The sequence below is a fragment of the Anabrus simplex genome, chromosome 8 (assembly GCF_040414725.1).
Source record: "Anabrus simplex isolate iqAnaSimp1 chromosome 8, ASM4041472v1, whole genome shotgun sequence".
Taxonomy (NCBI): domain Eukaryota; kingdom Metazoa; phylum Arthropoda; class Insecta; order Orthoptera; family Tettigoniidae; genus Anabrus; species Anabrus simplex.
In genome coordinates, this window is record NC_090272.1 from 171,747,016 (window position 1) to 171,770,248 (window position 23,233).

A 23,233-nucleotide genomic window follows, 5' to 3' on the forward strand; every position below is an offset into this window, starting at 1 on the left:
GTTGAAAAGGGTACACATTCCAAAATCCTTACTTTTCAGGAGAAAGGAAAACCTGTTTTGTAGCTAAACGAAAGGTTAGATCAAAAAAGTTTCTATTAGGCATTTATACATCACATTTCTACGTATTCAACTACAAAGTATGGAAATCATATTACGTACGGTTTTCAAGTTATACCATTTTTTATGTCAAGGAATATGTCCCTTTTTATACTCAAATTTGAGAAAGATCTAAGATCTTTGTAGAGGCAGATAATGTATAATAAACTCGCAATTTAAAGTCTATTAAGCAGTAACACCTTATTACACAAACATACGGCCAACCATAATTTCTTTTATAGTTATTCATCGTCATTCCGTGAGACAGCTGGAAATTGACTTATATTGATATCAACATTTCTTCAGCTTGCTTGTGTAATGGACGCTAAAAAAAGAAATGGAAAAGCTTAAGAAAATATCAAAAGCTCCTAACTGGGGTAGTTCGGAAAACGTAAGCAATTGCAATTGAATCGGCGAGTTGAAAAGGGTACACATTCCAAAATCCTTACTTTTCAGGAGAAAGGAAAACCTGTTTTGTAGCTAAACGAAAGGTTAGATCAAAAAAGTTTCTATTAGGCATTTATACATCACATTTCTACGTATTCAGCTACAAAGTATGGAAATCATATTACGTACGGTTTTCAAGTTAAACCATTTTTTATGTCAAGGAATATGTCCCTTTTTATACTCAACTTTGAGAAAGATCTAAGATCTTCGTAGAGGCAGATAATGTATAATAAACTCGCAATTTAAAGTCTATTAAGCAGTAACACCTTACTACACAAACATACGCCCAACCATAATTTCTTTTATAGTTACCGTATTCATTGTCATTCCGTGAGACAGCTAGAAATTGACTTATATTGATATCAACATTTCTTCAGCTTGCTTGTGTAATGGACGCTAAAAAAGAAATGGAAAAGCTTAAGAAAATATCAAAAGCTCCTAACTGGGGTAGTTCGGAAAACGTAAGCAATTGTAATTGAACCGGCGAGTTGAAAAGGGTACACATTCCAAAATCCTTACTTTTCAGGAGAAAGGAAAACCTGTTTTGTAGCTAAACGAAAGGTTAGATCAAAAAAGTTTCTATTAGGCATTTATACATCACATTTCTACGTATTCAACTACAAAGTATGGAAATCATATTACGTATGGTTTTCAAGTTATGCCACTTTTTATCTCGAGGAATATGTCCCCTTGTATACGGTAGGTACTCAATTAAGAAAGATCTTTGTAGGGGCAGATAGTGTATAAAAAACTCGCAATATCAAAGGTCTATTAAGCTGCAACATATTTTTACACTAAAATACGCCCAACCATCATTTCTTTTATAGTTATTCATTGTCATTCCGTCTCTTTAAAGTGTTTTACTCTGTTTTACTTTACGAAGATGTCTAGCTTCCATAACCTCTGAATCGTGTACGGTACCGTATGTCTTCTATGTTTAAAATATCGTGAAGATCATCAACGTTATCGTCATTCTTTCAACGTGTGTTCAATGTTAAATGGATAAGTCGAATATTTTACAACGATTATATTACTGTCGACAATAAATACCACGAAAATAAACTGCTCGCTCGTTTCTTTTTTTCCGCTACACGCTGCTATACAACACTTATACTAGGGTCCTGGACTGTATAAGCAATTCAGTGAATAACTATAACAGATGTATACACAGGAGTCTTATACACGGTTTATTAGTAACGAATTTCGCGTAAACGGTGTATAAACCTTGTATAACAGTTATACACCGTTTATTAGTAAGACGGATAGACTATAGACATCAGGGATCAAAATGACAAGGTTCCTTTTGGCATTTTATGCATTTTAGAGGAGATCATTCTTATACTTTGCCTGCCAATAAAGTTCGCATTTGTGAAGGGATTCTTCAGTAGTAAGGCTTGACTATTTGACTGATGTATCTCTTATCAAATTAAGTAAAACACAAACTTCGGGAAAGGTATCTGGCGGGAGAGTGATGTGAATTAGAACTTACATGTCAGCATACGAAACCTTGTCTTTCCAAATAGCAGGTAATATAAGCTTGTTTAGAGATGTCTGTGAATTATATAAACTATGCTTCGCTATGGTTTAATGCCCAAAATATTAAATAATGTCTAAAATATATTCAATTTGACTGGTAAATTATAGGTTTTATTCCAAATGAACCAAGTTTTAAGATTAAGTAAACATTACCTGCAGACTTCTTCATTAAATACAACATTCACTTCCACATTATACATGGAACGAGGCACTCTTCAGGGAATATACAGTAGGTACATTGTAATTATCATAGAATATACTTTAAATAGGCGCAAAATTATTATTTATTTATTTTTGCCACAGAACCATACTGCTTATAAATAGATTCGTAGTAGGTTTTATCCAAGAGTGGTATCCACTTGTACATTACCATCCTGTATGTTTTCTGTTTTCTCAGCTTTCGCCTGTGGAATCGTCAAGCGTTGAAAATCAGCATTTTTAGATCGTGTATTCACTAGGCCTAAATGTCATTCGAACAATATGAAATTCACTGTCACCATGAGAAAGTTTTAATGGGGAACCTTGTTCAAACATGAACTGGCTTACTTTGTTATAAGCAGGACCAGGATTTTGATGACCTAAAAATGTTTAAAAAATGATCTTTAAAATGACGGCAAACAACCAGTATAAGTATTCGAAAACTTTAAAAATTGACATAAATTATAAATTAAATTTTGCAATAGATGTACTAATCGAGTTGGTATAGCTTATATTTATGTTATAGACATTATAATAAGCTCTTGGGCTGTTGCCATGCCAAGAAAACAAGGTGAAATTCTTTACGTTTCGCAGAGAACTTTGATCCGAATCTTCAGAAGAAAATCTCGATTGTTAACGAGGAAGACTTCTCCAATTGGAGGTGTCTCTTCTGGAATTGGACATTTTCAAGAAGTTGGTGAACACAGTTTCCTTAATCCTCAGTTCCCAAAGAGTACATTTTCCTTCGTGAATCTGTAAAGCTTTTTGTAGCTAATGGCAAGAATGTCCCGACGTTCTTTATAATTACGTTTTCTTCCTTTCAAGAATACCCATTTACTACTTATAATTTCGCATATCAGCCGTATAGTATATAAGTGGCGTATTTCGAGACACGAATTTCCAAGTTGAATACCACCACCAACACTTGATCTTTGTGCATATTGAAATTGAGTAGATACTACGACACTGGCAGCCTGCGAGCACCAACCGTCACGAACAATTAGCAGGGCATATTAGCCTATAACTATTCCCGGCCAATAGCGATTTTTTTTTTTTTTTTTTTTTTTGCTAGTGACTTTACGTCGCACCGACACAGATAGGTCTTATGGCGACGATGGGTTAGGAAAGGCCTATGAGTTGGAAGGAAGCGACCGTGGCCTTAATTAAGGTACAGCCCCAGCATTTGCCCGGCGTGAAAAAGGGAAACCACGGAAAACCATATTCAGGGCTGCCGACAGTGGGATTCGATCCCACTATCTCCCGGATGCAAGCTCACAGCTGCGCGCCCTTAACCGCACGGCCTACTCGCCCTGTAAGAGCGAAATTATGCCTAGACGTTTCCACCTCAACGTCTCAAAAATCACGACTATCGAAATTCACGGGCTAAAATTAGTAGGAAATAGTATTTAAAAATTACGACTACATATAGTAGCTAAATTAACATTCTAATGAGTCTCAAAATTCACGACTCCGGGCAGCAGGTGCTTGCGATGACCTCAGGGGGGATGAGGAGCGGGGTGAATCACACTGCCCTTCAACCTGTTTGTCCACCCACTTTTAGAATGGGATATACCATGCACTGTTAACAGGAAATATCACCCTGCCGTAGACCAAATTCTCCAAGCATAACACTGATCTTTACTGAGTTATTCTGCTTGTGTCATCGAGCAGAGCACAACATGGAATTAATTACTTCGGAAAAGAGTAAACTAAATTTAATGTACTACAACGGTAAATTAAATTTCGTGTGGCTGTTTCTAGCCGAGTGCATCCCTTGTAGGGCAGACCTTCCGATGAGGGTGAACAGCATCTGCCATGTGTAGGTAACTGCGTGTTATTATGGTGGAGGATAGTGTTATGTGTGGTGTGTGAGTTTCAGGCATGTTGGGGACAGCACAAACACCCAGTCCCACAGCCAAGGGAACTAACCATTTAAGGTTAAAATCTCCGACCCGACCGGGAATCGAACCCGGGACCCTCTGAACCAAAGGCCAGCACGCTAACCATTTAGCCATGGAGGTGGATATGTACAACGGTTATAGGTTTTATAAGCAAAGGAGAAAACAAGTCGGGCGAAACAGTATGGTTTTTGATAAAAGACTGCCATCCGCGTTTGCCAGTTAAGTTATAATTGCAAGTGACGATAGAGTTTTAAGTGAAGCAACCCAACAATGGTACCTAATGTCCGTGGGTTTCTCAACCTCCTGACGTGTACGTATATTTTGTGCGAGGCTATACGACAGGCCAACCTCTTGATGAGAGAAGCACGGATCAAGAGGGCACGCAGTTCGTCTGGCGCTAACAATGGACCTTTTCGCATAATTCCAATTACATTTTCAAATATCTACAGTCCTCATGTGGGTGGGACGGGCATTTATCCATTCAAAGAAGAACTGACCCCCCTCCTCCCCACCACGAACCTACTACACTGGCGTAGCAGGGGGATAGGTGATACTCCCACGTGGCGCGTCCCAGGTGGTGAATAGGAGGGTCCTAACCGGCTTGCCGGCGGAATTGAGGGAAATAAAATACCTCTCGCGGACGAAACATACAACCCCTTGTGGGTAGGGGACGCAGATGAAAAATACACCCACGGTATATCCTGCCTGTCGTAAGAGGTGACTAAAAGGGGTGACCAAGGGATGATTGTATTAGAACCATGAAACTACTTGTGATTAGTACCACCACGCGGGGAAAACCATGGGTCACTTTTACTTGCGCGTAGTTCCACTATGTTAGATACCAAATAGGTTTGTGATTAGTAGCAATAGAGTGCGTTGCCGGCTTTTACAGTTCCTGTGATTAGTACCACTTTAGGTGCGACACCATGGTTCTACCTTGCCTATGATCAGTACCCACTGTATGAGGAACACCACGGGATAGTGCGAGTCCCTGTAATTAGTACACGTAGGCCTATGTGATGAATACCATACCTACGTTTGCGTTGCCTGTAAATGGCGCCGCAATGTGCAAAACACCATAGGTCTGTATTCCATGTGCGAATTTCATTACCTGTAAGTAGTACCATACTATGTGGAATGCCGCGAGTCTACGCTACTTTTAATTAGAACCGCAACATTACAAATGCCATGGTTCTACTTTCCTAGCGATAAGTACCATTCTGAGGGGTCGATGACTTGGATTTTGGACCCCTTTACACTAAAAGCATCATCGATTCAGTATTATGCTATAGAAGCAGTCACTTTGTCTGTAATACTATTCTTTCACTTCAGTTTCAGTGAATCTGAGGCATTGCGGGTCGGATCCACTGATTGTTTTAAATTCATATCCATCCATTCATTCTTCATCCTCACGTTTTGATTTCTGGTCAGTGGAGGATTTTTAATTTGTCACTCCATTTCGTCTCATTTTGTACCATTAGCGGCCGATGACCTAGATGGTAGGCCCCTTTAAACAACAAGTATCATCATCGTCATCAAGAACTGACCTAGGTCATGAGTTTTGAGACTGGCTCTGGTAGAGCAACCTACTCTTACCAATCCTCTTCTTGGAATTCGTATATTTCGATATTCGTGAGTTTTAAGACTCGTGAGTTCTGAGACAACATGGACTCCAGATCGTTTAAGGTCACGTTAGGAGGTGAACACTTTGTCTTTAACAAATTACAGGTAAATCAGTGACGTATGAGAACTATGTGGACTTCCAGGAAGAAGTGCAGACCTCCTACTTTGTGTGAGTCATACTCGTTGAAGTCATCACGTACAAACATTCATGCTGCACGCGCTTACAATCAAATGGGGGTATCCCCTGTTGTTATTCTGCCAAGCCCCCGAGAAACAGAAGTAGGATAGAGCGCAAGGGGATTTCCGTTCCTCCCCATCTTGAGACTCACGGGAAACAAGATAGTAAAAGGATAAGATGATCGCGGAATTGAGCTAGAAAAAAGCTGATACTCGTACCACTTCCTTCTTCGTGTATCTTCCAACAGTATTCTGAACAAGATCACTTCCTTGAAACTTTATCAGCAGCGGTTTCTGGGATGCGTGCAGCAGAATTGTGACATTCCAGTATTTAGCAAGTGAACTTCTTATGTTTCCCTTTCTATCGATCTATTTTCGAGTAAAATATGTGTGTGTGTGTGTGAGAGAGAGAGAGAGAGAGAAGGGGGGGGGGGCTGTGTCAAAGTCATGACAGCAGAATACACCTGGTTGTTGTGTGGGTGTTGGAAATAAATTAATATGCAGTGTTAAGGTTTTAGAGAGATTTTCTTTCTTCTGACTGGGGACCCCTGGTGTGAATGGTTTAAGATCATACTATTGCAATCTCCATCGTTTCGATTTCATCTTCTGGTATTTTCTGGATATCTGCCTGTTTCTGTAAGCTAGACAGCAGCAGTAAATTAAGACTTATTCGGTTGCGGCGCACGGCGTTCGGCCGCTTCGGCTTTCTGATGTACACAAACTCCTTCACGGTCAGTATCGGACATCTTGGACTTGGTCGATTTTCTTTCATTCATTATTTTTTCTTGTTTTAAATTGCATTAGAATTATACCTTATCTAAATTTGGACATTGAGACATTTCGGACATCTTAACAATATTCTCAAATATTTCACGCTTTTTCACGCACCTGGTCAAGTTTCACAAATATTATTACAGATATCGATACATATCGCGTAGAGGAAACGAACGACACCTTGCTGTACGTGCTATCACGTCGCAGTCCTGAGTTATAGTCCTAGGCCTACTTATTTTAACACATGCTCCGAGCTCCGATTCCATCACCAAATGGCGGATGCGCACGCCAATCACTATTATGCCACCTGACTTTGAAGATATTTGAGTAAACTCTTCGGGCTTTCCTCTTTCTATGCCAGTTATGTTTTGCTAGGGTTTTTTTTTTCGGTTTTGAAACGATCATTAACACCCGGCCCCCAAGCTATAGAAATTAACCAAACGTGATTAAAATCCCCGTCCCGACCGGGAATCGAACTCGACGCCCTATGAACCGAAGAACACTACGTTGATCATTCAACCCAGGAGCCAGAGCCACACAATTACGATAGTAAAAAAATAATTATTAGTATTATTACACAGTTAAAAAAATAGAGGGACATGTTTTTGAACGTAAGCCATGCTCCACAAAACAATACCTCACATCCAGGTATATTACCAACTAAACATTTATTCTTTACCGTTGAAGTATACAAAAGAATATCGATGGATTCGCGTTCATTTTCAGAACACGGAGTCGAAGTCGACTGAGGTCACATTGTGGTATCGGGTCCCATTCTTCAACGATAGCCTGTTCGAGGTCTTGTAGAGTCTGTGGTGGAACAGGCCGCCCACGAACACTTCTGTCAAGCCTACCCCACACATGCTCGATGGGATTAAGGTCGGGACTTACTGCTGGCCATTCCATCTCTTGAATGTCAGTTCTCGCATGACAGCTCTGGTGATGCGCACTACATGAGCCCTGACATTGTCGTGCATGAGTACGAATTCTTATTTTTTGACACGGCATAAGCCCAAAAGCCTATAGAGTATCATGTATATTATTATTATTATTATTATTATTATTATTATTATTATTATTATTATTATTATTATTTCTCAATGTGTTTACCCTCCACATGTAGTTTTTCCCTCGGATTCAGCGAGGGATCCCACTTCTACCGTCTCAAGGGCAGTGTCCTGGAGCGTGAGACTTTGAGTCGGGGATACAACTGGGAAGGACGACCAGTACCTTGCGCAGGCAACGGCCAAAAACAAAAACCATCGTCAGTTAACACGATTAAACAATATTTCCATGTTAACAATGCTTGGCATTGATATGGTCTGTTATCATAGTCGGTATGGTAAAACTGTATAAGACATAAATGGTCGAGAGTTGTATTCTCTGTAACTTGTGTTTTAGTACTTCACGATACGACCAATAACATAGGTATTTAAATCGAACCCACTTCTACTCAGTTGACCTCCAGAGGCTGAGTGGACCCCGTTCCAGCCCTTGTATCACTTCTCAAATTTCGTGGCAGAGCTGGGAATCGATCCCGGGCCTCCGGGGGTGGCAGCTAATTGCACTAACCACTACACCACTGAGGCGGACATTATTATTATTATTATTATTATTATTATTATTATTATTATTGTTGTTGTTGTTACGGAGTTCTCCGTGGTAGTTAGAGGTGAAAGAAGGTGCTGGGATGAACAGGTCTCAACTTACGAAATTAAACTTAATTTAAAATTCAACAAGGTTATATTTTCTTTTCAAGATCAAGAAATAACAAGTACAACAGGAACTTGGTTATATAGCAACAAAATAAGAATGTACAATTACAGTTTATTAATGTATATTGGGCTTCGAGTTCCAGAACACAATCCCTGAGCAATGAGCCCAACTTTACTTATACACAAGGTTTAACAAAGGGGCAGAAAACCCCAATCATGCCCAGGAGCACTCGCTCCCTATTACTCAGTAAAGCCTGCTCGATGCACACAGAAACCACATTTAAGAAAGAGCAACCCGCTCTCGAAGTTCAAGCCTATCAAAGGCCACACCAAACTCAACTTTCAAGCTGACCTCCAAACACATGAAAACAGGGGTAAAAATACCCAACCTATTGAGGCCTACTCAATAAAGAAACAGGACAATTCCCCAAAATACCAACTTGAGAGGAGGCGAAACAGCACTCCTAATACATTTCTTTAAATCCTATTTGGCGCTAGGCCGCTTATGCAAGGGCTAATCCCATACTACGGAGGTAACACGATTGAAAAATTTTATGACATTACGAGTATGAGGGAAACTGTTATAAAAACGTAGTCACCTCGAAACAAAATGAATGGGAGCTCGAGAGGGTTTAGGCACTCTCTATCCCAATTTGTAGTTTAAAGAGACAGAATTTATGCCAAGAGTCTATTACATTTTAGAGGAAAGTTACATGGTAAAAGGTATCGAACCTGCCCCGAGAGTTACACTGCTGAGCTAGCAAGAAAATAAGTTATTAAAAGGCCATTACCTTATTGATGAACCGCTGCCCGAAGGAAGAGGCGCTTCCCGCCCCCTGCTACATAATTTACACAATGATAGATGTTACTGAAGTGGCGCCGAGACCAGACAAACGGCAGTTTATATACCCTCGCGGAACATTCGAGACCTTTCATGAATGATAACACCCGCCCACAAGCTTTTTATTGGACGGCCAAAAGATTACATGTCAAAACTGGAGAAGAAAACCAGGATTGGTGGAAAATTAATTACAGAAATTTGCGATTGGTCAATTTCAAAACTGGCGGAAGGAAAGGATTAACATTGCCAACTTAAACAGTGGCTGAAAGAAATTTAATAAAAAACAAACTTCTAAACACTAAATTTCTTCAACAAAAAGGTTCCTTCACTTCGCACTAGGGTGCACAATAGTAGTTCTTAAGTAGTGCCATCTAGAAGAGAACGTTCACACTTCCTACTACAGGGAAAACAAAAATAAATCGAAAAGGACACAGTTCAGAACTCTTCAAAATTTATAGTAATGACATCTTCTGAGAAATCTTAGCATTAATGTGGAAGTTAAAGTTCAAGCTCCTCCAGTAGAGGAGTTTCAACTGGCGCAATGTTTGAATTAGCGGCGCGGAGGTTTACCGCCCGGTACAATTATTATTATTATTATTATTATTATTATTATTATTATTATTATTATTATTATTATTATTATTATTATTATTATTCATGTACGGGACGAAAATGTGAAATTGCAATAATGATATTCCCACGTCAGCCATCCTCGAAGTGGTTTTCCTTGGTTTCCCACTTCTCCTCCAAGCTACGGCCGTTTCCTTCCCTCTTTCTTGCCTATCCCTTCCAATCGTCCCATCCCTCACAAGGCCCCTGTTCAGCATTGCAGGTGAGGCCGTCTGGACGAGGTACTGGTCCTCCTCCTCGGTTTCATCCCATCCCCCTACCAAATGTCTCACGCCCCAGAACACGGCCCTTGAGGTGGTAGAGGAGGAATCCCTCGCTGGATCCGGGGAAAAAACTAAACCTGGACGGTAAACAGTCTAAAAAGTAAAATTAAAAAAATGACACATTTATAGGACAGGCAAGGGCTGCAGGGACTATCTATTCTAAGAGAAATTCTCATGGCCCTACTTATGATCAACGGTCTGGTAATACCATCACTGAAGTCTTTGGATCATGATGAATGACACTTTAGACTGCAATGAGCACATAACTGACATTACTTGCAGGAAAGTATAAGCTCCACTCTCGCTAAATTCACCAATCACTCCTTCCACACAGTATGAAAATAAGACGCTAGTATCACCCATAGGTAACTCCTGTGCTGTTGCATTCGTTGATCCCACTGAAGAACAAAGAAACTGTAGAAAACTGCATCCGTTTTATTTTTCAGTAAAGAGTGCAACTCGTATCACCCCCTGTTACGATACAATCTACTGGTTAAAGATTAAACAAATGAGATTTCTATACACTGCCATGCATACCCATTTTGAAACTTTTGAACGGCGCAGCATCTCAGTATTTTCCCTCTAATCTTAGTTACCTCTCCTTAACTCATCAGCATTACAACTGATTCAACTCCTCGCTTGCTGTTCCCATAAATTTTACATCTGTGCACAACTCTTCATGCCTTGTATCTGGAAATAGATTATGGAATTCTCTCCCATTGAGAGGAGCTACAATACAATAGTCTCTTTGAAAAGATCTTGCGGTTAGAGGCGCGCAGCTGTGAGCTTGCATTCGGGAGATAGTGGGTTCGAACACCACTGTCGGCAACCCTGAAAATGGTTTTCCGCGGTTTCCCATTTTCATATCAGACAAGTGCTGGGACTGTACCTTAATTAACGCCACGGTCGATTCTTTCCTAAACCTAGCCCTTTCCTATCGCATCGTCGCCATAATACTTATCTGTGTCGGTGCGACGTAAAGCAACAGGTAAAAAAAAAAAAAAAAAAAAAAACAACTAATCACTAAGTGGAATAGAGTGGTTAGCGCTATGCCCGGGCACGTTTGGCCCCAGGAATTAACGTAGTATTAATAATAATGTCAATGGTTCTACCTCCCACTAACTACATTTCTATAGTTTTCGCAGATGCCGAGGTGCCGAATTTTATCCCGCGGGAGTTCATCAACGTACCAGTAAATCTATCGACACGAGGATGACCTATTTGAGCTCCTTCAAATACAACCGGACTGAGCCAGGATCAAACATGCCAAGCTGGGATCAGAAGGCCGGCGCTTTATCACCTAAGGTACTCAGTTCAACTAACATAGTATTCATTTCGCGTGTAGGATGAGTGAACCCCAGGGTCATGAGCCTCTCCAGAAATGTTAATTTGATTCTAAAGTTTTCGATTTCCTGACGGGGAGTCGAACCTACATTTTCATCACCTCTTTTCTTTGTCTAACAGATTTATTGGGGCTTGAAATTGAATAATTTCAGTGCGTGGGCACATTGCATGGTCCGCAGTGAGAATAAATTGCTCTCGTTATACTGAAGCGTCTTTTTTATTACCTCTTCCTCTTACGTAGTAAGCTCTCACAATGTTTTGTTCTTTATCACTGCCCTATTTCCTGGGATTCAAACAAGGAAATGATAAGCAAGCTTGACGAGAAGCGCGAGCAGACAGTTGTGTAGACTGGGGCCAGAAATAATCGGAAACGAGATACTGTAGTTCTTAAACCTTCACTGAAATGTTCCTAAACGAAGAAGTGTTACCTGGCAGTGAGGTAGATTTAACAAGGGAAATGTATTGGTTGAAAACTAAGCCGATTGCAAATACACTTTTTAGGATGATCTGTGTTCTATGTTCGTCTCTGTAGTGTAGTGGTTAGTGTGATTATCTGCCACCCCCGGAGGCCCGGGTTCGATTCCCGCCTCTGCAACGAAATTTGAAAAGTGGTACGAGGGCTGGAAAGTGGTCCACTCAGCCTCGGGAGGTCAACTGAGTAGACGGGGGGGGGGGGGTTTCGATTCCCACCTCAGCTATCCTCGAAGTGGCTTTCCGTGGTTTATCACTTCTCCTCCAGGAAAATGCCGGGATGGTACCTAACTTAAGGCCACGGCCGCTTCCTTCCCTCTTCCATGTCTATACCTTCCGATCTTCCCAAACCCCACCCCTACATGGCCCCTGGTCAGCATAGCGGGTGAGGCCGCCTGGGCGAGATACTGGTCGTCTTTCCCAGTTGTATTCCCCGACCCAAAGTTTCACGCTGCAGGACACTGCCCTTCAGGCGGTAGAGGTGGGATCCCTCGCTGAGTCTGAGGGAAAACCAAACCTGGAGGGTAAACGGATTAATAAAGAAAATGAATATCGCCCGAAAGCACTGACTACGGACCTGAATACCACCCGCAATATTCCGTTCGACTCATTCGACCAAGGAAAAGGTACATGATTGTAAGTGAAAATGAAATGGCGTATGCCTTTTAGTGCCGGGAGTGTCCGAGGAAAAGTTCGGCTCGCCAGATACCCGTAGGCGACCTGCGCGTCATGATGAGGATGAAATGATGATGAAGACGACACATACACCCAGCCCCCGTGCCGGCGAAATTAACCAATTAAGGTTAAAATTCCCGACCCTGTCGGGAATCGAACCTGGGACCCCTGTAGCCAAAGGCCAGGACGCTAACCATTTAGCCATGGAGCCGGACCATGAATGTAAGTATCTGGGCTTAAGAGACAGATGAGTATTCAGCACACTGTGGTGTTTGCAGCAAGGTAAATCTGTCTGCGCATTGGAGTGCAGAATTTGTAACATACCGGATCAGTTTCGAGGCGATACCCGAGATCATTCCATACGCACAGAATTGCGAACGAGAACTACTCTTTGTCGCCTTATATACCTACATGGTACTAATCGGAGCCAACATGTGATCTATTCCAGGGATTCAGAATTCGAATATAGTTTCGTGCTTTTCTATTTTATTTTTATATTATACGCGTAAAGGCATTCGTAATTAAGATTTAACTTCGTTATCTCAAAAGTAATTTTCACCTTTACAAAAGAGTCCTGCAGGCAGGTTCCACCACATACAGTACAGTATATTGCATCGTTTAAGAATGTCTCTGCTCCACCTCACTCAGATTTGGTTTAACGAAGGAGGTGATCATTTTAAACATTCGCTTCATTAATTGAATGGCCATATACAAGTCCATTGTACCTCCGTTGGTAATAGCTTACTTTACAACAAATAGCTCTTTAAGAGCTACTTAAACACAGTACCTGCAATATGAGAACTTGTCATACTTTAGATTTGTCCTCATGAACGCGACTCATATGAACATTAACAACGTCCTACTTCGGACTCGAATCTCCGACTAATGAGCACGTGTTCCCTCCTCTAGCTATCAGTAGCCTACTCTGTCACGAGTTGAGCGGAGCTCTGTTATATCAGTAAAATTTCTAGTCGTTTAGCCTGTCATTTGATCGCTGTAAGCGACGTTATGCCAGCGTGTTACAGGATTTTCACGATTCTGTACCATCTTTCGATATTGGATCATTAATGTTAATTTGGTTGGCACGTATAAACTTATTTACTTATCCTATGGCTTTTAGTGCCGGAAGTGTCCGAGAATTGATTGGAATTTGAATACCACCACCTCTCCTATCCTACCGGCCAACATTCTGATGGTGAAAATGTTTTCGACCAACGGAACTCGAACCGGCTAACCATTGTATCACACCATTATAGAACTGACGCCTGCACCATTGTGGCCACGAGGTGGGCGACATGAAGATACGAGTTATAGCAAGCGTAAGAAGACCAGATTTTATTGTGAGTAGCCAAGGTCAATATTTTTTTAGATTAGGCTATAATCTTCTTTTTTTCTTAATCTGTTTACCCTCCAGGGTCGGCTTTTCCCTCGGACTCAGCGAGGAATCCCACCTCTACCGCCTCAAGGGCAGTGTCCTGGAACGCGACACAGTGGGTCGGGGGATAAAACTGGGAAGGAGGATCAGTACCTCGCCCAGGCGGCCTCACCTGCTATTTGTCTTTTCACGAGAGTTTAATCCTGATGTAAACAAATAGGCGGAGAACGTCGCCTTTGCACGTGGACATAAACGTGATTGGAGAAGCAACCGTCGCAAACACTCGACTGTATGCGAGCTCGAAGGAAAGTAGTACGTGGCATTCATTTAATATTATTTTAGTCTATTACATTTAGAGAGTTTGGAAGAGTACGAAATCCAATTAAAATATGGTTGTCATATATACCGGTATCTATATGTTTAAAAAATATATATAAAATTGTGATTAAATAACGAGAAATGCAGGCACACGGCGTGGTGTAATACAGGAAGTCCCCAAGCTATACGGCGTGGGTGTCAGTATTCATAGTAAAGCACAAAAGAGGAAAACCGCTCAGAAGTGACCATAGGCAGTGCATTGTGAATGTGTTCAATAAACTAAGTGAACAGAATCAGAAGTTCAGATCTTCGCACTATTATCGTATGCGATGCGCAGCCCTGTACGTCCGAACACGAGACGTTGACGGGGTGGAGGTCGGTACTACACGCTCAGCCAATAACAACTCTTTCTTTGGCGGAGGCGTGGACATACCATGTTTACATCAGGATTAAACTCTCGTGAAAAGACATACATGCAGAGTAGGGTCCTTGTGGAGGGATGGGTAGATTGGAACGGACAGGCAAGGAAGAGGGAAGGAGGCGGCCGTGGCCTCAGGTTAGGTACTATCCCGGCATTTGCCCGGAGGAGAAGTGGTAAACCACAGAAAACCACTTCGAGGATGGCTGAGGTGGGAATCGAACCCACCTCTACTCAGTTGACCTCCGGAGGCTGAGTGGACCCCGTTCCAGCTCTCATACCACTTTTTCAAATTTCGTCGCAGAGCCGGGAATCGATCACGGGTCTCCGGGGGTGGCAGCTAATCACGATAACCACTACAGCACAGAGGCTGACCTATAATCTGCGGGTTGCATAAAACTGAGCGAATAACCGCAGCTGTAATAATAATAATAATAATAATAATAATAATAATAATAATAATAATAATGATAATAATAATAATAATAGCGGCTGTGAGCTTGCATCCGGGAGATAGTAGGTTCGAATCCCACTATCGGCAGCCCTGAAGAGGTTTTCCGTGGTTTCCCATTTTCACACCAGGCAAATGCTGGGGCTGTACCTTAATTAAGGCCACGGCCGTTTCCTTCCAACTCCTAGGCCTTTCCTGTCCCTTCGTCGCCATAAGACCTGTCTGTGTCGGTGCGACGTAAAGCCCCTAGCAAAATAATAATAATAATAATAATAATAATAATAATAATAATAATAATAATAATAATAATAATAATACTTTTACGCGAAGTGTAGCCCATGATTGCACACTGTAAGATGTTTTCTGGTATTTGCTATAAATTTTACTGCATTTCTCTTCTGATTCTGTTTTCCGCTATAATTTCTTGCCTCTGTCTTGCCTCTTTAGGCTTAAGTAATAACACCGGTGTCGTAAAACTTGCGCCGAGTAAAAGTTGCGCCGTGTCAAAATCAGTAAAACTTGCGCCGTGGTCATTAATCATTCTAGGATCTCATTAGCGAGAGGTCTTGTTTGGGAATTCCACAGGGAAGTTTCGTGTTTCAGAATGTGACAGTGTCCACTGCCTACTTACCCCTTATCAGGGTTTTCAAAATATTATTTCTGATTTCTACATCTTTATATCAGCATCACTGTTTGAAACAATTTCATGTGTCATTTATTAATCTTTTATACCCAGGGGAATGCGACAGTCCTCGCCAGGGCACACAATTTCCTTTCCTTGGCAGTAGCTATGGTTCATTCTTGACCCCTATCACTTCTTAAGGGGTGCATGTCAGGGGAAACGAAGGGTGAGAAAGTTTTTTTTCTGTTTTCACCGGTCATTCTTTATTCAACAAATTCGCTATCATTTCATTTGCCATCCATTAATCTTTGTCCGGAAAAGCACGCCAGACCTCGAATTCGGCAGCATATTCTTTCTTTAGTGGTATTTCATCCTTCATTCATTCTATTCCTGACCCTGTCAGTTAGCTACAAACAGGCTGTGGATATTCTTCATGAGACTGAAAAACTGATTCCATGTTTCCACGCTTGGTTTGTAAATAAAGTCAAACTACGTAGTTATACACATTTCACCCACTGATATAAATACGATTCAGGTCTTTTAAATGTGCAAGAATCCAACATTGATATAGTGAATAACATTTTATATATATTAACTAGCAATTACCCGCGGCTTCGCTCGCGTGGATTTTGTAATTTGAACAAAGTAATCGTTCCTCGGCATTTTACTATGACATTACCGGTGTCTGAAAAGTCATAAAGTATAAAATCTCACCCAAAAATTGAGTTTCATTTACCCCAGAAATTCTTTGTAAACCATGTTTGTGATATTACCTTTTGGGGCTAATACGACCGTGCGACATACAACTGTACATGCGAGAAACAGTCTTCTCTTAAGAAGAAAAAATAAATACATGTTTCTTTATGTTTAAAGGAGATTCCAAATACCTATTCCCACATCTGTAACATCTTCAGTTTTTGAGATATAAGTATACTCATAAAAGTAATTCAACTCCTTTTTCACCCCCCCCCCCTTCCTACAGATTAAGTCGATTCCCCCCCTCCCAAAAAGTGCGTGTTTATTTTTAAAGGAGATTCCAAATACCAATTTTCATGTATTTAGCATCTTTAGTTTTTGAGATATAAGTATCATCATACAAATAATTCAACTGATTTTTCAATTCATTCACCCCCCTTAAGTGGATTTTCCGAAGACACAAGAACAAGTGTTTCTTTACTTTGAAAGAAGATTCCAAATGCAGTACAAGTGTCCATGCCTCTAACATCTTCAGTTCTTGAGATATAAGTATTCTCATAAAAAGAATTCACCTCTTTTTTCACCCCAGCCCGTTAGGTTGATTCCCCCACCCCTCCAAAAATGCGTGTTTCTTTATTTTTAAAGGAGATTCCAAATACAAATTTTCACGTGTGTAACCTTAAGTTTTTGAGATAGAAGTTTCTCCACAAAAAGAATTAACATTTTTTCACTTCCTTTCACCCTCCCCCCGTAAGTCAGTTTTCCGAAAACAAAAATACCCGTTTTTTAATTTATAAAGGAGCTTCCAAATGCCAATTATCACGACTGTAACATCTTCAGTTTTGAGAGTTAATTCCTCCCCCCCCCCCCCAAATGCGTGTTTCTTTATTTTTAAAAGAGATTCCAAACATTAATTTTCGCGTCTGTAACATCTTTAGTTTTTGAGATATATGTCTCCTCATAGAAGGTGATCAACCTCTTTTCCCTCTTTTTCACCCCCCACCCTTAATGGGATTTTCTGAAAACAAAAAATACGTGTTTATTTTTAAAGGAGATTCCAAATACCAATTTTTACGTCTGTAAACTTTCAGGCTTTTGAGATATAGATATCCTCATTTTAAAAATTCACCCCCTTTTCGCCCCCTCAGCGACGGAATATCCAAAAATCCTCCCTTAGTGAGCACCTACACCCTAATATAAAGGTATCCTGAAAATTTCACTTCTTTATGTCCAGAAGTTTTGGCTCGGCGATGATGAATCTGTAGGTCAGTCAGTCAGTCAGTCAGGACATGTTATTTTATACAGAGAGATTTCAAAATCTCAGTTGTACAGATATTCACACCATTCGTTGAACCTGGATATAAGTCCGTGCGGTGCAGCGCAGATATCAGTTGCTTAAGCCAGCTGTCAAACCACTTTTACTCCAGGCGGGGAATCTCCACGGCGCAACTTTTACTCGGCGCAACTTTAACAGAACCATAACACCATAAGTCATCTTCTTATCTGTTCACCTAAAAATCCCTGCGCCTAGATTTCATCTCTGTTACTGCCTTCTTATATCAGTAATTCATATCATTACAATTTAGTGACCGACATTTCAGTTTACAATACATCCACATATTTGTCCTATACGGCTGCCCTCAATTATAATCCTATTTTCTATTAATTTCAACTTTCTTAACTGTAATACTTTCTTCCATAGTTACTCCGTATGTATGCGAGTGCTAATCCAGAAACCTGTAAACTCTTTCCTTTGAGGGAAAATTCCAAGCTGTACAAATGTATAAGATTTTGGCCCCGGAACGTGTCGATAAATGGAGGCAATTTTAATGACGGTACAAGACCTTCGTTTCGGGGTAATTGGCGGCTAAACGGTAAGTCGTATCACAAAACAGATAGCACAATCGCGTTTAAGTTTGGGGGGATCTACATCTTTGGTCGGAGGCCGATGACCTTGGGTGTTAGGCCCCATTAAACAACAAGCATTATCATCATCATCATCATCATCATCATCATCATCATCTTTGGTCCTATGACACATTGTCGTATCTCGATCCCTTAAACGTTAGATAGAGCTGCATTTTTTAAAATTTTAAGTTAATTTTGTACTTTTACATGTACCGGTATATCTTATCGTCTGGCACACTGATAGGAAAGACAGAATCATCAAATTCCGTATGCACATTGACACGACTAGTGGTCATATGTTGATCAAATTTTATGATTCCAGCTGTCACATAAGTGTACGAAAAACAAAGTAATGTGTGAAAACTGTACCCAAATTTCACCCTTTTAGTGCTTCTAATTCAATCTAACCCATAAATATAGGAGATACGAGAAAATGTTGTAGGACCAACCATGTAGAACACGAAAAGGGGAGTCTGACGACGAAATCCGTTTGTTGATATGACGTACTGTTTATAAGCAGTAAATCTCGAATTGAAGGTCTGCACTTATCAACGTGCCCACTCTTATTAAATTGTAGGGGGTCCGCTGTTTGTTATGTCTTTTATTTTGCCAATTTTTCAGAGATTTATCCGATTTAGGTCAACTCAAGACCGGATCAATGGTTTTTAGGTTTCGTGTCTATTTGTCCGTCCGTCTGTTTGTCTGTCTGTCTGTCTGTCTGTCTGTCTGTCTGTCTGTCTGTCTGTCTGTCTGTCTGTCTGTCTGTCTGTCTGTCTGTCTGTCTGTCTGTCTGTCTGTCTGTTTGTCTCTGTGTGGTGTGTCGGTTTGGCCGTGTGTTCCACCATCACAGCAAACCGGCTAGATGGATCTCGACAAAACTTCGTATATAGAGTATACTCATCCAGGGAAAGTTTTAGATATGCATATAATTTAAAAATCACTCAATATAATGGGCATTTATAGGGGAACAACAACATGTTTCTTCTGTTTTTTCCTATATTATTGATTTTCTGTTTAATCCGTGCACTATATGTGAATCGTTGCTTTTGTTATATACTGTACATAATTTCGCTTGGTCACTGGACACTCTTTCGTTTGAGGGAAAGTTCCAGGCTGTTCAAATGTATTACCTTTAGGCCCCAGAAAATATCGATGTACGGAGGCAATTTCAATGATATGCCGTCCTTCGTTTTGCGGTAACTATATTCTAAACGGTAAGTCATTTCACAAAGCCGATTACATAATCGCTGCTCAATTTGGAGAGATCCTCAACTTTGCTCCTATGCCTTATAGTCGTATCTCGAATATAAATACTTGAGATAGCGCAGTATTTCTCGATTATAATAAAATCTCTCCAACTCGATTGTGACTGGCAGTGGGAAATGGTATCTGTCATTTTTATAAAAACTATCCATCTCTATTGTGAATGCCATTTGGCAAATGAACCTGCCTTTTTGTAGACACTCCCGAACTCGATTGTGAATGGCTGTAGGAAATGTGACCTGCCATTACCATCACAATTTCCCCAACGTGCACCTTGTAACGTTCCAGACGTTACAGTGTAATTATATTAATTTTATTATATGTAATTAATTAAGGAATTTAACGTCATGATATTTATCTTGGTATGTAATTGTATTATAATTCATGTTTAATCATTTGCTCACTATCATTTCATTACTTTGTAACTACGACTTGTAAACGAGGGCTGAATATCCTCATATTCACTTAGATTCTTGCGACAGTCGGTTAAAATTAACTTGTAGTAGATTTCCTCTATCTTGCCACATCACCGAGGAAGTTGGAAGGACAAATTTAGACATCAAGTTCTGAGAAAAGCGAGCACATGTTCAAGCGTGGTAACGTAAGCTACCGTATTTCGACCAGAATTATTCGAACTGATCAACGCCTATATTTTCAAAGGAGCGTCATGTTGCCATGGATACTGAGTGAAAGGACGAATAGAAGAACAGTTGATATCTTGGTTATGGCCCGTCAACTCTAATATCTGGAGTGGGGAGAGACGTGTCATCTGATTGGACCACGTGTAGCGACCTGTAATTAGCGCGAGAGAAGGTTATAAAAGGGCGTGCTGGAGCTCTTGGCGGGATTTTCTCTCTACATTATTCTACGTATTCATTCGCTACTTGATCTTCTACGTGATTTTCTTATTGATCTTCTACTTGATTCTTCGTCTCGATACTTAGAAATTCTGAATGAGGGGTGTAGAGCCACTCTCATCAGGAATTACGTACAGCACGGCTACAAGACCGGTTTGAACCAGTCTAAGTCAATAGATAGTTTTAATCTAGATAGAAATGAAACTTCTGAGAACATTTTCAGTAAAGTTGGAAGGATTCTTAATTGAGTATCCTCTCCATATAATCCAAGGTGGTTCTTCTAACTATGACTTAGGGCTTATCTCCAATATATGGGATAAAGCATAATAGGGAGTGTTAGTTTTGAAGTCATTTTCCAATTAGTGGGAGATGCAATTTGCAAGGCAGGAATGGTACTTAGCTGCAGATGAAGAGATCTCAAAGACGACCGATGATGTTCCCGCTACAAGGATGGAAGCTTTCCAAGGACCAGCAGAACAAGACTACATGGTGAGCAAGCGAGTTAAAGATATTGCAAGTTTTCGCGAAGTAGAGTCATTCAATTTTTTGTTAAATTCATTTTCTATTTTTAAATTCAGTTCTCGTTAAACCGTCGTCATTTATATTAAATATAATAAATAGTATTTTTCTAGTTCATTTTAATCAATCTGCCTTAATTAGCCTTTTGATTTTAATTCTCCTGCTTAATGATTAGTGCACTATCACCCCACCCCTGTGATAAGAGTCTGTCCAAGCTTGATTATAAATTTTATCTTTAAGTCCTCAACTTAAAGATTGGCGCCCTTTGCTTGCTTGGTTGCATTTCTCGTATGATGATTGTTCTCCGAGAGGGGAAGTCACATAAATGCCGCTCCAACGTGTGGCGAGAAAATCATTAAGTACGGAGCAGTTAATAACGGTAACGATATCAGAATTAGTATTATGGGCAAAATTTGGATATCCACGTTTCATTAGGAGTGTTTGATTGTGGGAAGGGTCATGGCTGATCAGACGAAAGAGGAGAGGATGTTGCGCAGTGGACGGGCGATAAAAGGCAATAAGGTATTGAGTTCAGAGGAAGAGTTGTGTAGTCTAGGAGAGGAAATTGAAGATAGAAGTGTAAGTAGTATGGAGAGTGAAGGCAAGCAGAAAGAAGTTAGTATGGAGTCAGATGATAGTAGGATGGGGGGCGAAGCGGAAGTAAATACTAACAATGAAAGTAATAATAATGATCAGTTAATGGGAATGATGCAGTTAATGTTAAGTAAGATAGAGGACAGTAAAACTGAAATAAAAAATGAATTGGAACAAACTAAATCTGAACTTAAAGAACAGTTAGAACAAACTAAAGCTGAATTAAGCAGGGAGGTGAGGGAAAATAAGGAGGAAGCGAATCGGAGAATGGACGAACACAGTAGGCAGTTACGCGATCTGGTGGTAAAAAATGAACATTTTAATAAGCGATTAGAGGACCAGAAAAGCGAATATGTACGGCAAGGGAAAAAGGTAGAAGAAAAGTTTGCGGAACAGAGAAGTGAATTCCTGGAATTAATGGGGAAGGAAAACAACTCTACTAGGGAGGAAGTAATGAGGCAGGTCACTAGTATTGATAAGAGAGTTGAGACACAAAGAGGGGAAATACGGATATTTAAAGACCACGTCCAACAAGAGATTGACACGGTAAAGCTTAGAATAGAAGATGAGACTCGGGCAAGTGAAGAAAGGTTTGCGATAGCTGAAGAGAATAAGATTGAAATTAGGACATTGAAAGAGAAGCAGGTTAATTTGGAGAGAGAAATTGATAGGAGAGACAGAGATGTAGAATGCCGGATGGAGAAAGCAGAAAATAAGTTAAAACAGGTGGCAAAGGATAAACAGGTTTTCACGGGAAGGCAATGTCTAGGAAATAGCTACATTAGGGAAATTGAACTACCTAAATTTAATGGGAAACAAACGAACCCGCTAGATTTCCTTAAGATGATAGAAAAACGATTTGAAAAGCGTCTGGAGGAAGGGTCTATGGACTGGGAAGACGTTATGGAAAATATTGACCATGCTTTTGTAGGAGAAACTCGGTCTTGGTTCATGGTATATAGGCAGACAATGACGAACCTGAAAGAATTCAGAAATAAGTTTAGAGAGAAATTCTGGAATGAAGCGATACAAGCTCGGGAGAGAGAAAGGGTGGTATTTGGGAGGTACAAACAGCATGAGGGAGTTACTATGACCGAGTACTTCCTGGCACATGTCATGATTTGTCAGAACTTAGATGGTATAACCGAAGGGTCTGATGTAGTAAGACTACTTTTGAGACATTTTCCGGACAGGGTGAGAGAAGCGGCCTGCATGCAAAAAGTTGGAACTATTCAGGAGATGGAGAACCTACTAGGCAGTTTTGATGCTTTAGGTAACATTAGGAGTAGAACGGAGAATATTCAGAACTTTAGTCATCACAACGGAATGAGACATAACGGTAGAACACAGAATCACGAAGCTCGTAATCAGTTCAGAACTCAGCAGAACAGCAGGAGCGGAGCACCGGAATATAGGACAGGAAATCCCCAACGGAGGCCAGAGCAATGTACTAATGAGTCCAACGTTAATACACAAAGGGAACCTTTAAACTAACTAGAGGCTGTAATGTTAGGCCAGAAT

The 23,233-nt window shown here is 40.5% G+C and overlaps 1 protein-coding gene across 2 annotated transcripts in view; it reads right to left on the bottom strand.

The window, feature by feature from the left end:
* LOC136879255 (G-protein coupled receptor Mth2) overlaps positions 1 to 23,233 on the bottom strand; it is a 133,288-nt gene that overhangs the window by 57,958 nt on the left and 52,097 nt on the right. The window lies entirely within an intron of this gene.